This window comes from Limanda limanda, chromosome 5, assembly GCF_963576545.1.
Source record: "Limanda limanda chromosome 5, fLimLim1.1, whole genome shotgun sequence".
Lineage (NCBI taxonomy): Eukaryota > Metazoa > Chordata > Actinopteri > Pleuronectiformes > Pleuronectidae > Limanda > Limanda limanda.
This window is the reverse complement of record NC_083640.1, coordinates 22,906,175-22,921,220: the sequence shown is the minus strand read 5'-3', so window position 1 is coordinate 22,921,220 and position 15,046 is coordinate 22,906,175.

Sequence of the window (15,046 nt, the reverse complement as noted above, 5' to 3'; positions counted from 1 at the left end):
ACCCGAAACCTCCTCCTCCCAATGAATTCCAGATGTTCTGCAGACGAAAGTGAGTTTTAAGGGGTAGAGGGGTGCACACGTATAGGGCGAGTTGTTCTTGTATAATCTATGCATGTACCTGACCTAAAAAAAGTCATAAAGGCCCCTTACACATGGCGGGACTCCAAACTCATGCTCAGACATTTTGTCCTCAGTGATCAAGCAGAGAAAATCCAATTTGGCTGTAACTCAAATGCAATAATTAACATTTATAAGGAACACAAATAAAAAATCTTTAGTCGTTAAAGGCAAAATTCCACACAAACTCTATTATTGCCAACTCCATTCAAGTAACAGCCGGCATAAAACTACTCCCAAGACTAATGAAGTTCTGACTTGCACATCTTTGGCACGGAGAGTCCACAATTCTGTGAACCCTGACATTTAAATAGTAGCTCAGGCAAACAGAGAGGAGGTGTTTCAGATGTAGTGACTGTGTGTGGTCCGCCTCACTGGAATAACCTGAGGTAAAGAAGTCACGACTGGAAGAAATATGCTGCTCTCTATTTTTAATAAATATCAAATCCTTCTTGCCCGAGGGCCAGATGAAAAGAAGCCTCCACCTCGTGTTCCTCTTGGCTCCTCATAAAATGGCAGCCCCCCATGAAAGATTCTCAGACAACAGGAGTCTAACGAAAAAATGCATGAAATGCAATTACTGTCCCGGCAGTTTCTACAAAGTCTGCACAGTATGGAAGAGGTTTCTACTCCAGTTATCACCTGAACTGGAAGTGTGCACTTGAGCGTCACACACGTTTTAATCTTCTGCTCGTTTTGCGTTTAGCTTCTCGTGGTTTGTTTTTCTTTCACATATGAACGAGGCTGATGTGAGGGAAGCGTGAACTTCCATGACCCCTCGTCAGATCCATTAAGGCCTCCCTCAAACCACTCCAATCACCACCATCCTCCAACCAGTCGGACTTAAGGCTGTAAATCACGGTTTCATGCTCACCGCTCTTTTGCCTGACTCACTCCACCAGGACTTCAGACTCACTGTTTGCTTTCATACCTGATAGCAGCGCACGTCTGCTACCGCACATGACATTGGCAGCAGATGTGGCGGAGGCCCCGAAAAAATAAACTGGCCGACGAGGATGCCGTCCGCAGAAGCTAAATATTGACTTAGCGACCTGTAATCAGATTCACACACATGACAGAATGGAAATAAACAGCAACATTTGCCCGTCGCCTCTGCCGACCCTCCCACCACAACACAGGAAAAGCATCTCGCTGAGAAAAACCATCCGCCCGGGGCTCTCCGCTCAGCCTATCTGGTAATGAGAACTTGCCAATGGTGCCAAGGGGTGGGAATAAGAAAACTGGAGACATATTATAATGTGTAATTACTTGTGTGACACTTCTGCCTCCGACCAGCCCTGAGAATCAAGCGCTGGAGTGAAAGCTGTGGAGAAAACTCTTATCTGACCTTTTAAATTTAACAATAAACAAGTAGGAGGTGTTTCATGCTGCATTCACCGCTGTTTAGATGGAGTTTTTCTGTTTTTGTCAACAACAAAAAACGAAAGTAGCCTGTTAAAGAGATAACCTTTCTCCACATCTGTTTGTAGGATCAATGCTAATCCAAGCATCTGTTTATGTGCCCTTGTCACAATGCTGGCTCATCTTCTGCAGAGAGGGAAAAATTAAGCCTGCATTCTCTGAGCACTATAAATTAAGGCTCTAAATATGAGACCTTCATGTGGTTGGAATCTGGAGATTAAACAATGGCCGTAAATCAGACGCATCTGGGGTGCAATAAATCTGTCGTTCTATCTTTGGGCTCATTTCGCTCCGGGTCCCGTTTACCAGGATCTGACGAGCTCTCGGTGCAGATAGAGGGATCACTTTGGGAGGGGATCATCTCACATAGTTGTGTTGTTCATCCATGAAAATCACTTTTTTGCTGTGAATCAGAATGCACTTGGAATCAAGCTGTCCATGGATTTCATTACTCAGACACTTACATTTGGTTCCAAGGATTATTTGGACTCACAACAAAGGTTTTTCTTTTCACTGATCTGCAAAAAGAGGCACATGGCTGATTCAGCTGTGACTCATGCAGCCTCATAATTTGAATTTAACACTTCTAGCGAGTCTCACTTTGCTTGTGTTATCACATCTTTATATCTGATGCTAAACCTGCAGGAACTGGTCTTAACGATTGAACTGCTTTTCCACTGGTCAGAAAATGGAAATGCAATGAGAATAGATGCAATCGGCATTGACTCCCAGGTCAAAATCTACAAGCTCATTTCTTCTGCTTTATTTTTTGGCAGCAACTGCACCTCCTATGAAACGGCCATATGATGCCGATTGAACTTACAGGCGTCGGCCCATAAATTTCCATGATCCTTTGCATACTCTTGGTTTTTTCATCTTGGGAACAGCATGCAACTGCAATCTTTTTCAACGTATCATACAAGATGCATCACAAGAAACCAAAGTACTGACTCATTGGTTTCTAGCAAAAAGGCTAATCCCTCTACCATTTTTAAGCAGGTTTACCCATGTTAAAAAATACTGCTAATTTTAGAGTAAAAAGATATGATATAATTATAATAATATTCTGCATAAAAATGGGTTTTGCAGTGTCTGCAAACATGCAACACTGTGGCTTGGTGCATTATTTAAGACACCAAGCCATTGCTCTGCAGATACTCAACCACTCCCTTGTTTATGCATTAAAATATGTATCAGTACCCTCATCATTATGAAGCAATGCGTTTGCCTGATCTCTTCAGACGACTACTGGATTCACGATTGCATCATAATGTTGCTGAAGAGAAGCGACGCTTTGATCGAGAATGAAGTTGCATCTATATTTGAGTTCCACGCATAATTATTATTTCTATCGCCGTCTTCTTGGGTTAATTTGCAGCAGATGTTTGGGGATTGATTCTGTATCATACACCAAACCATATGTTGCTCACTCGCTCTATTTGTTTTGTTTTCTATGAATCCAACACATTAGGATCTTTCATCACTTGCCAGAGGACCCAACTAATGAGGGATTTGAAAGTTATTCTGCACTAAAGCCTTTGACCACATGCTTTTGTAGCCTCTATTTATACATGTGTCTGAAGTCATCAATCTGAAGTACTGTAAGAGGATAAATTGATGTTGAAGTCAACAAGATGTTCATTTCTCCCCTCCATAAAAGAGTTAGCTGAATAATAAGCTCTAGTTCGACCGCACCAAACTGGTGCAGAGTTTTTCCAACCCAAGCTTCACTCCAGGTTTTTACACAAGATAAATAACTCTCCACTCACAAGCACTTTTAATGCAATGGGACACTCTACATCCACTGACTCTTCTGGAAAACCCAAGAAACAAGAACTCGGCCTACATTGAAGTGTGAACTGCGATGTTTTATGTATCTCAAGCAAGTTTCAAGTCTCTGCAAATTGATGTGGATTCTGTGGTGACATGAACTTGAAGTATTGGCTGCCTGGAAGCTACAGTGCAGGGAGAACATGTTAGATCAAACAATCAGTAGCATGCGTTCAGGAAAATTGATGGTTTATTCTATGAGAGTCTCACGGTGCATCCAGTCGAAGGCGTTACACTTCAGATGAGACAAAACTCAAACTAGCTTTCACAAATGATTAGAATCATCAAACTCAAAGGGCCTTATAGCAAACACCTACGACACAGTGTATTGCTAGGATAAATCACACACACACACACACACACACACACACACACATACACGCACACCGACAATCAGACATATAGGAACTGTACTAGAGTCCGATTGGTCTCTAGTTGGTCAATCAAAGTCAATTTGCTTCGTTAAAACTTATTTTTTATACTTTAGAAGCTCTTTACTCAGCAGAAACGTCAATTACAGTATGTGTCGCCCTCCAAAAAATCTGCCGTTTGCTTTTAACCTTTACCGTTTTTTGTGTGCGCCCCCTGTGAGTCATGCCACATGGAAAATTGTGGTGTTAGCTGTCACTGTGAATCCGCTAATGCCCTGGAAATACCAAGCATAAGTACGGAAGTACACAAAGTGAGCATCTAAAGAGCAGGCTTTTGAATCAGACCCAGGTGAGATGGCTGCCATATGGTCCCGTCTATGTGTGGGAATGTGTTTTGACATTTCCTCCCCATTGTTAAGATCTAAATGAACTCTCCAAATGTTGCCCTTTATTTCAGCAGGAGCCTGTAATTGTCGGATTCCTGGATAAACTGTCAGCTTAGAGCAAAATGTATTCTGCGGCCATCTGGGCCATTCACAATTGGCCCCATTAGTCCCCCTTCAGTGCCTGCACATTTTTGGCCTCACTACACAGGAGAGGAGATAGCGGCTCAGATGACGCCAAAGGTAATCGCAGGAACTCCAGCGAGCGACTGCCATTGGTGCTCGGACCAGACTGATAAGTTGGGACAAAACGCACATTGGAGTTTTTTTGAGGAGGAGATTTATTTCTGGGCCGGCTAATTGCTGCTGATTTGCCGGGCAGATTGGTGAATCGTTGGCTAATCACGATGGCAGCAGATTGATCAAACCCCCGACCTCGGCCTTTGAACGTGGGCCTGTTCTCTCCGAGTGAAACTATTCTATCGGGGGGGAATCAGCAATCAGGAAGGAAACACGACAGAAATATGTTTCCTGCTCACATACATTCATCACTAAGGTCAGTTTTGGCATTTAAAAGACATTTATCAATTGACAATATTAACATGAAGGCAAATGACTGTTTTCTGATCATATTCAACACTGGAATTGTTCTGGAATGAGAAGACAAAGAATGAGTCATGCTGCATTACGTGAGCTACCTAAACATTGAGTGTCATAAAGTTTGAGTTACTATTTATGTGTGTGTTATGAGCAAGGATTTATCGTGATTGTTTTCAGGATCAGCTGATGCAGATAATCTGTCATATAATAAATGTAAGCCGGTGTTGAATGAATGCCAAAGCAAATAATTATAAATAAATCTCTAGCTTTATTAGGAACAGACTTTTTCCCCACGTGTTTTGTTCATGAGAACAAGTCTTCTGAAACACGCTAGGTTTGGAGGAGATAGTTTTCCTTCTAATCTTTCTCCAATAAGCAGAAGTCAATATAGGACCAGCTCCTGAATGTGAAAAGATAGATCATTATTACTGCTATATCACAAGATGTTCTGATATTCTAACTGACTGTAGATATTTTTCCAATTGTCTAAATTATCATCATATACTTGGTGCTGTATGTGGACCTCCAACCACAGGAGGAGACAAATCAATATATACGGAGGAAGCATTTGACTACTCTTCTCTCAGTCATTCAGCTGTGAGTTATTGCTTTGCAAATTAGATAATTGAGTCAACACTTGAAACATACTTTTAACAAGCTGTTGCGGAGATTGACCAGCTGAAATGAAATGTTGTTCTCGGCCAATCAGGAATCTTCAGCGCTGCAGGCTCCACCCCTACAAATGAGTTAAAAAGATTTTTACGGAACTTCATTTACATTCCTGCTCACATTGAGTTCACGCAAAGGCTCCTATAGTTCCTGCAGAATAGTAAAGATAACATAGAGGAAGGTTTGGTCGATGTGGCAGCTCTTCCTGCCGCTCGTCACAAGCAGAGTGTGAAGCAGCTGCAGGAAAACAGAGGTGAGCGTCAGAGGTCATTAATCCTCCTCGGACCACTTGTTGTTTGCCGAGATGACACATCTTCAAAGAGAAGCTCTGTCTACGATGAACTTGTTGCCTTCACTGACACAGGTTTAGCTTGTCCAGCTGTTTGAAGTGTGTGCTCTTCTGGAACTGTCTAAATGATGATGAATGAGATGTCGAAGCAGGGGACTCGGCATCAGTTCCTGGAACCGATCTCAGTCTGGAGAATATCATGTGCATCTTTACTACATTTTCCATCTTATCTGGTTCATTTCCTGTGAGCTTCTGCTCAAATTAAACTCTTCACTTCGTGGCCTCTGGCAAGAGGGAATAATGTGGAACAGGGAACTGCCGACTACAAGGAATCACCGGAACCTTCAGCAGCGTTAGATTACTTAAAATATTTAAACCTTTTACATTTTTATATTTAAATCTTTACAAAATCTCACAAGTTTAATTCTCACATAACTAATTTGTCCTTGTTCACTTAGTGTAACAACAAATATTCAACTGCAAATTATCATTTGATTAATTTGAATAAGAAATGTATTATCTTTTTTAAATATAAATGCTATTTTTGCAATGACGTCTGTTCTAGCTGATTTTTGGCCACTTGGGGGCAGTGCATCCAACTGAAAATGATTCTGCGTTTATTCTCAAGCTTCTTCTATGAATATCTTTGAGTTCTTCTGACGATGTCACTTCAGGCTTTAGGAAATTGTGATCCGCCATTTTCTTCCATTTTATAGGCTAAACAAGTAATTGATTAATCAAGAAAATAATCTACAATGAATATAATCTGCAGTTTCTTAATATCTTGTAAACAAGCAGTGATCTCTGCTACAAAAAAATTGATGGAAAATGAAAGAGCAGTTAATCTCTGAAAATATATAAAAATGTGACTTCAACAGATCTCGTGTCTTTGTTACTGTCCGGCTTCAGTCAATGCTTGTGATTTTTTATGTCACAATGGATCCCTATAGACCAAACTAATCCAATCATCAAGCTGGGATTTGCGTCTGATGAATTTAAATCAACCCTAGTTTCCATTTTGGAAGAGCTATGATACAGAGACAGGGGACAGTAAACTGTTGTTTATTCTTTACTTTTCTCCAAGGAGCTAAGAAATCGCCAACAAAGTTTCCATTGTGGAAGAACAGACGTCCTTTGTGTGTCCTGCCGCTGAGTTGTGTGTTTCCATAGCCCTGTGCTCTCCACTCTCTAAATCACAGAATATTCCTGAGCTACAATGACACGTGCAGGATAGAGTTTCTCAGACGTTTTCTGTCAGAGCATCTTAAAAGTAGGCCCAGAAACCTGAGCTCCTCTCCACAGGCCACTCGACTAATGACAAAGACTTTCAGTAAGAAGACTGAAAACCATAAAAAGCTGCTTTGGATTCGATGTTCACCAGCTCATTAGCACTAAACCCCAAAATAATTGGACTGTCATTAGCAAAAAACAGTGTATTGGACAAATTAAAGAAATCATGTTGCTGTTTACAAAGATGGATGACGCGTGTCCATTTCCTCCCACTTTCCCGAAATGAAGCCGAAATATCCAAAATACTAACAACGTCATTTTCCACATTTGAAGCCAGAGTTTGCCAAGTGGCGACCAGTGGGCGGAGCCACAGTCGTGAGGTTCCATCGATACACACACTCGACCAATCATGAGTCAGTTACAGCCCACTTTTATAGCAGCTAACTTAATAACTCACTGTAAAAAATGTACATTGGAAAACACTTGTATGTGATAAGAAGTGACTAAAATGCCAGAAACCATCTCAGGGAAAAACTTACTTGATGTGTACTTTGACTTTTTAGTTTGTCCCAGGTGAGATTTATAAGCTATACTGCAGCCAGCCACCAGGTGGCGATAGAGACACTTTGGCTGATACAGTCTATGGTCTGAACCAAGTTTCATAAAAATCCATCAAATAGTCGTTGAGAGATATTATTAAAAAGCACAAATGTCAAACTCCCAATGGCACTTGAGTCAAAGGGGAATCAGGGAGATTTACATTATCCTCAGGGAACCATGAACGTCTGCAAACAAGCAGACACTGCCTCGACAAGTCAAAAACTGTTATGTATATAGAGCTAAATCATGACATCAGTTATCTCTAAGGCATTTTTCATGTTGAGCAGATCTATGGACTGTGATCTTTAAGCTACTAAGCATGGCTACAAATGAGGATTAGAATCAATGTCTTCAATTTACAAGCTGCTAGAACACTATAAAACATTTTGGTAAAACCATGTAAGTTGTGCAAGTTTGTGCTTCTCAGTTTGACCTGCAGACAACTCCTGTGTTTTAATATTTTGGTATTCATATCTTGGCAGCGTTTCCATTTCCTCTCTCCTCCTTTTCTTCCCTCCTGCACTTCTCCCCTCAGTGGCTCCTCCTCTTTTACTGGCTTTCAGAGACATATCTGTGGTTCTGTGGGATCCTCCCATGTAAACAGGCAAGTTTACCACCAGCAGACTGCCAAAACCTCTCAATTTGTCACTTCCCCAGAGTCAGTTAGCTTCTTTGTGGGCTGCAAGGTGCTAGAAAAGGTGCTTTGAGAGGAAAACCTCAGGAGGAGCGAGGCCAGAGATGAACGAGATGTGGTCGGTGGCTGCTGCCGTTTTCTTGTAGGTGTACTGAAAGTACAAACCACCAGACTGGCTCCGACAGAAAGCGTTACAACCTTCATCTGTTTACACTTCAGACACGACTCAGCTTGACAGATGTTAGTTCTCAGCGAATTAGACCATCAGGTCGTCATATTACTCACAGTGTAGATTTACCTGTATAACCAATGGTCACTGGCAGGATCTGCACATCCACAACTTGGCATCTTGACTCCTCTGAACCACAAACCCACCATTCATTAGCAGTGCAGGGCCGTGGATATGCAATATGCAAAGTACAGGAGATGAATACGGTCTTTTGTAACTTTACACTTCACAGGCTTCTGCTCTAAAGTCACAGTGTGGAGCAAAGTGTCAGAAAAGTCTAAAAGATCAATCTTACACCCATACAAATAATAAGTTGTGGTTTCACAGTATGTCAGTAGAGGGTTATTTGACTTTGACTTAGCTCTACACATGCGATTTCTCCAGGAAAAGATCAATGAGAGATATCTGTTTTAAAAGGAAATCTAATATCTCTATAAGTTATTCACAGCCACAGTCAAAGGAGGAGGTGACATTTTCATTTTGTGTTATTACAGTGAACATACAGAGCAATTCACCGTCTCAACAAGGGGCTCGGATGTTTGTACTTGTAACAGCTTGTCAGATAATCTGCTGCAGCATCGTGATAATCTGGGTATGATGGTACTTGAGGTTTCCTATGTACAAGGGGCAGACAAACATTGACACTGAGCTGAAGATGAACTGGATTTACTCAAATTACACAAAAATGCACGATAACCTGCAACACACTTTGTACGTCTAAATATAGGTCGTTGGTGTGTGTGTCTGAACAGTGCATAAGAAAGATGTGCAGCTAAGTGAGAGCTACAAAACCCACACCAATGAAAACACCTGTGTGGGGATCAAACCTGTGATCATCATGTTACAACCACCAGATGTTGAAATGATGTTAGTGGTTGGGCTGCATGATCAGTAATCATGTGTAACCATGATAACGCAAATTCTGTGACGCTTACATTAACTGAATCAGGTGCTTTCATACTTTTCTCTCACTCGTTCTATTTCACTGACGGTGTTCTGCTACTGTGCATCACATGGGCTAACGCAGCCTTGTCATTGGTCGAGGCGGAGAAAGTAGCGCTTGTTTTGATGTAGCTGAAGTTCCCAATCAAAATGCAGCAGAATCGTTGTCGGTTAGAAAGGAGATTGCATGTATGTGTGAATCGATTGTGAGAATGAGTTTTTAATATGATGATTCATGCAGCCCTGGTTTATATTTGGTGACAGATTTGAGCAGCTGTGGACAGTTCAGATACTGAAGTGGTTTCTGTGGCTGTTGGTTCAGTGTCTCTACAGAACCGAACTCTCACAGGAAAATACTTTCAGATTGGATTTAGCTGACAAAGACCATCAGTGGCTTTTTTCATCACACACACACACTTCTCCCAAACTTGTCTATTGTCTTTCCACAGCTCATGTTCGCCAGATGCACCAAGAAAAAGATGAGAGAGAGAGAGAGAGAGAGAGACAGAGAGAGAGAGAGAGAGAGAGGGACAGAGAGAGAGAGAGAGAGAGAGAGAGAGAGAGAGACCCTGACCACTGAGGAAGAGACTGAAGAAGTCAGAGAAGACAGAGAGATATAGAGGAGAAGAGAGGAGGGAGTCGGGGGAGGAGTGTGGATGGAGACGTGTGGGAATATGATTCTGCAAGATGAAGGAGGGGAGAGGTCAAAGGGAAAGCAAGTGGGGGGGCGAGCATATTTGTACATTTCATGCAGAAAGAAAAAATGTGAAAACATTTTGTGGAAACAATGGTTTCGTGGTTAATCTGGAAAATATTAGGCGGTATTTGGTTCAATGTACGACGGTGGAATACAAATCATTATATTTTACAACTGAATCGGTTTTAGAAACAATTCTTGCCATTTTCAAACAAAAAAACAAAACTTCACTGGTTTTATCTTCTCAAATTTGAAGATTTAACTAAAAATGTCATGTGATTTTACATGTTTATGTTGATTTCAACTGTATCACCCGAGTGGATTTACTGTAAGTTTACCAAACTTCTTCTGGAGTAATACATCTCACATGTCCGTCCACCTCATAACTCCACCTGAGAACATGTCCCTCTTTTCTTCCCGTCCACACAGCCCTTCACAGGGGGCACAAGGTCAGAGCAGAACACAGAAAAAGCCCAGGAGCCCCCTGGAGATATCTGGGGAATGCCGAACTCGACCGGCAAATGAAGACACAGCTGCGCTGGTCTGAGAGCTCCCAGTCTCTCAGGAACGCTGGAGTTATGAGGCCGCTCACACACGACTCTGTTTGCTTAGTCTCTGACACGGAAAGACAACCAACACGAGAGATGGGAAGAGGGTGAGAGAAACGAGGAGAGAAGGGGGGAAAGAGGGTGAGACGAGAGTGAGCGGGTGAAAGACTGATGGTGTGAAGCTCTGCAGATCAAAGTTATAGCACAAAGACAGATGGCAGAAAGAAAGAGCAGAGGCAGAGAGAGACTGGGACAATCTGCAGGCCGTCAACACATGATCAGCCTGATATATAGTTATAAATGGAATTCTGGGGGCTGATGCTGATATTAGGGAGTAAAAGATTTACACATTGGCCGAAATATACATCTATGAAAACTAGAATGTCACTCAGTAAAGTGCAGGAATCCACCAAGGCCCATTCGTTCCCTTAAATTCCCTTAACATGTCGAATTTTTCAAAAAGATCCATGAAAAATTCCTTGGGAAATCTGTGAAAATTGCGACAAAAAATGTAATACAAAAGTGACAGAATATCCCTGGATCCTTTTTCTGGATCTATGTCATAATTTAATGGGATCTTTTATGGCCAATGTCTAATCCATCCTCTAGTTTCTGTATAATATTGTTTTTAAACAAACAAACAAGCAAACAGACAGACTGGGGTGAAAACACAACACAATATTATTATTATTTATTATAAGGAAATATATATAAATAAAACATAAATACAACCAAATGTGTTTATCTTGAATTAGGAAACTAAACAAAATGTAAATGCACATCTATTCTACATTGCTTATAAACACATGTAAACGTTGATTTGTCTCCAAGACTCACATTAGGTGATTGAGGGAGTTTCAGCCTTTTCTGATAACTGCAGACAGGATGATTTGTTTCTTCAAAGAATGCAGAACACACTCCTATTCCAGAAATATTGCAATATTATCCTTTGTTGACGTGAAAAGTTGTTTCCCAAATTCTTGCATGGATTTTTAAAACCATTGGGATCAATCACATTCAGCTTCTGTTTCTTTCGCCAAAGTTTTCCCACAAACCTTCTTGAGAAACTGCAAATGTCGACATGATTTCGTGTCAGGACGATTCTCCAGTTACACCCAAGTTCTCATGTGCAAAGAAAAATATTTTCTGTCCGGCAGCCAAACACAGAATTTCATGAGATGTCCGAGCTCATGCTGCAGCTTTTTTACATTACTTTGTGTTGTTTCCAATGGGTGTGACTCACTTGAAGACAAAACACGAATGTGCTCCTATCGCTTCATTTTTTATATCTTTTATTATTCTGCTCTTTATCAAGGATTCAGACGTAGTCTCTGTCTGAGAACTGAGTAAGACTCAAGCAGCAATTTGTCTGTGGAATTTATTCATTGAAAATTACATATGTTGGTCATTTCGAGAGACCTCTCCTGTTATATTTTTTTTATATTTTGATTTGTGTTTAGATTCTAGTGCTTTATTTCATTGCTTCTATACCAGGATCTCAGCGCTTGGTTAAGTTCCCTCTCATGTACGTCATGTTTTTTTGGATTGACAAGAAAATCTTCCTGAATTTGTGAAATCTGTCTTCATCCCAAAAGGTGAAATGTTACCACACCAAAGCGAATTGTACAAATTAACACAAATCAACACAAATTAACACAAAAACAAATGATATATACAATATAAACGGAACAAATACTGTTTTCAGTGACTTTTCTTATGTGTGGAAACTGGTTTTGTAGATACAAACCCTGCATAGATATAAAGACACACACAAAAAATGACAGAGAGCAATGTAAATTGTATGAGGTGCAGCTAATGGACTAATTGGTGTGAAACCACTGGTAAAGTTGTTTGAAATGACACACACACACACACACACACACACACACACACACACACACAGATAGAGAGAGAGAGACACACACAACACAGCTTCATCCAAAAGGTGTCAGACATTGCTCTTGGTTGGTGGCCCACTGATGTCAATGTTAAGACTAAACCCTCTCAACACGCGCACACACACACACACACACACACACACACACACACACACACACACACACACACACACACACACACACACAGGGTTGAAACAGCTGGCCAAGCTAAACCTGAGTTAGTGAAGGCAACAGACAGGGGTTCCCTTTGAAGTGAGTCGACACCATTGTGAGCAGAGGAAGATTTACGAGCCCTGCAGCTCACCTCTGCTTCACGCAGCTGCTGGTCACAGATACACACACACACACACACACACACACACACACACACACGCACACACAGCAGACAGAGACTCACACAGACTGACACTAGAGACGAGGACACAAGAACTGGTCCACACTTTGTTCGACGAGTATTTAAATAACCTGAGAAACAGGTTTGAATATAACACGTATTCTGTGCGTCAAGTTAAATCCTGATCCTGCTGACAGAGGTGTCAGTGTTACTTCGCTTTTTCTTCTATATGTTTGTAACGTTTTTCTGTGACGAGTCCCAGTGAGGCAGTCACAGCCATATCAACAAGGTAACTAACGCCCCCTAGTGGCCAGCAGTCCTCTCACTTAAACATACTTTGAAAGAACTGAGATTTTGAACCATTCTGGTACGACTGGAAAATACTATTCTGACAATAATAAATAAAAATGTTTGTTTTATATGCGTTTTCAATGTCATAGTTGTCTTTGTTCTGATGCATGTCTTGTTTCAGTATTACCAGTTTAACATTCTGGACTGTTGATCATTAGTTGTAGTTACTGTCAGTGTATTTTTCATTTATTGAAAATGATGTGTCAGCACACAGCTCCTGATATTATAATTAACTGTGTATCCCACATACACATTTTACAATTCTGTCTTTGATTAGATTGCTGTCAGTTATTTTGATAATCAATTCATTGTTTAAGTGATTTTTCAAGCTATAAAGATTTGCTGCTTTTTAACAAAGGTCTGAGACTCTATGTGATATAAAGGGAATATTTACTAATATTTGCATCTGAGAAGCTGGAACCAGAGAATTTATCTTCTATACCACTTATCCTGGAGGCTGGAGCCAATCAGTTAAAACCTCTGTGGGGATTTTACATCCACACGTTCATTGACATTAACCATGAATGATCCCAGTCACTAAACAGCAGAGTAACGTATTCAAAAATCGAAATAAAGAGTTCAAATTTTATTTTAAAAGCCATGTTTTTGTCTGTGTTTGAAAACATGCACATGCACCTCACGCACTGCAGGGGTCTATATTATCATAGAGCTATACAGATAAATCGACCATGTTATTGCATGATTTGTCCACCAGAGGGCACTGCAAGTGATTCTTTCAACAGTTACAAGTCCCATTCAGCCTATGTATGATCATTTAAAAACAAATCTAACAGACCCATTTCAATATATCTGCTTTGTTTGTGTTTAAAAAAAATAATTACTATAGGCTAGCACTAAAATTTGTTTTATTAAACATGCTACAAATATCTATATCAATAACCAGAATCTGCCTCAAAAACCTAGTATCAGCTGGGCAATGTCCCGAGACACTGTGAAAGTGTGACGTATTTCAATACGTACTAATATTCTATAAGGTTCAACAATAAATCATTAAATAAAATAAAGAACTTACAGATTAATGAGACTCTAAAGCTTTAAATCGTAAATAGAAATGGGAAATGTTGATATGATCACAATATATGACATTTCATATCAGTATATTGATGCAAACTTGATTAAATATTAAATAACATTGATTTCAATTAATGAAATAAAGGAGAAATCCAGACTTGACATTACCTTGGTGCAAATGTACGTGAAATGTTATATAAAGAAAACTAACAGAGATTGTACCAAAAGAACATCCAATGGTCTGTAATGGAGTCATATGTGTGAAGAATACACAACCACAACAGGCAGTAAATCCATCTTCATCTAAAATGTTTTATCTTAAAGTCCATTTCTTTTTGAAAACAACAGGACATGGATACTGTAAGACCTTATTTTACAGCAGCAGGCTATGATCAATAGTTTCGGGCTCATGAGTCATCAGACCTGCTGCCAACTCTCACTGCTCCACATTCACGGGACTTCTCCTCACAAACGCAACATTTATACAAATCCCACATCCTGTGAAAATCAGAGCGTCCCTTTTCTAAAACATGCAAAAGTTCTTAAGCAGAAATGCAAACAAACAAAGCCAAAGCAAAACTGGGGTCTCGAAATTGCTACTTTAGTAACCATGAAATTACAAGGTAACATTATAGCTTATACAGCCATAAAAGCATAATTGTGCACTGTGGTTTTATGAATACTGCGGTTTTCAAAATGAGGTCCCTTAGAAAAGCAGAATACCTTTCTGTTAATTTGTTCCCAGGCCTTTGATTCGGCCACTGTGGCGAGATAAACGTTTATAAATCACGGGGTTGGCGACGGAGACACTCGCTGCGAGCACACAAGCGTGTCTGGCCAGAATGGATATGGTTTTGATTTGCAGTGCAC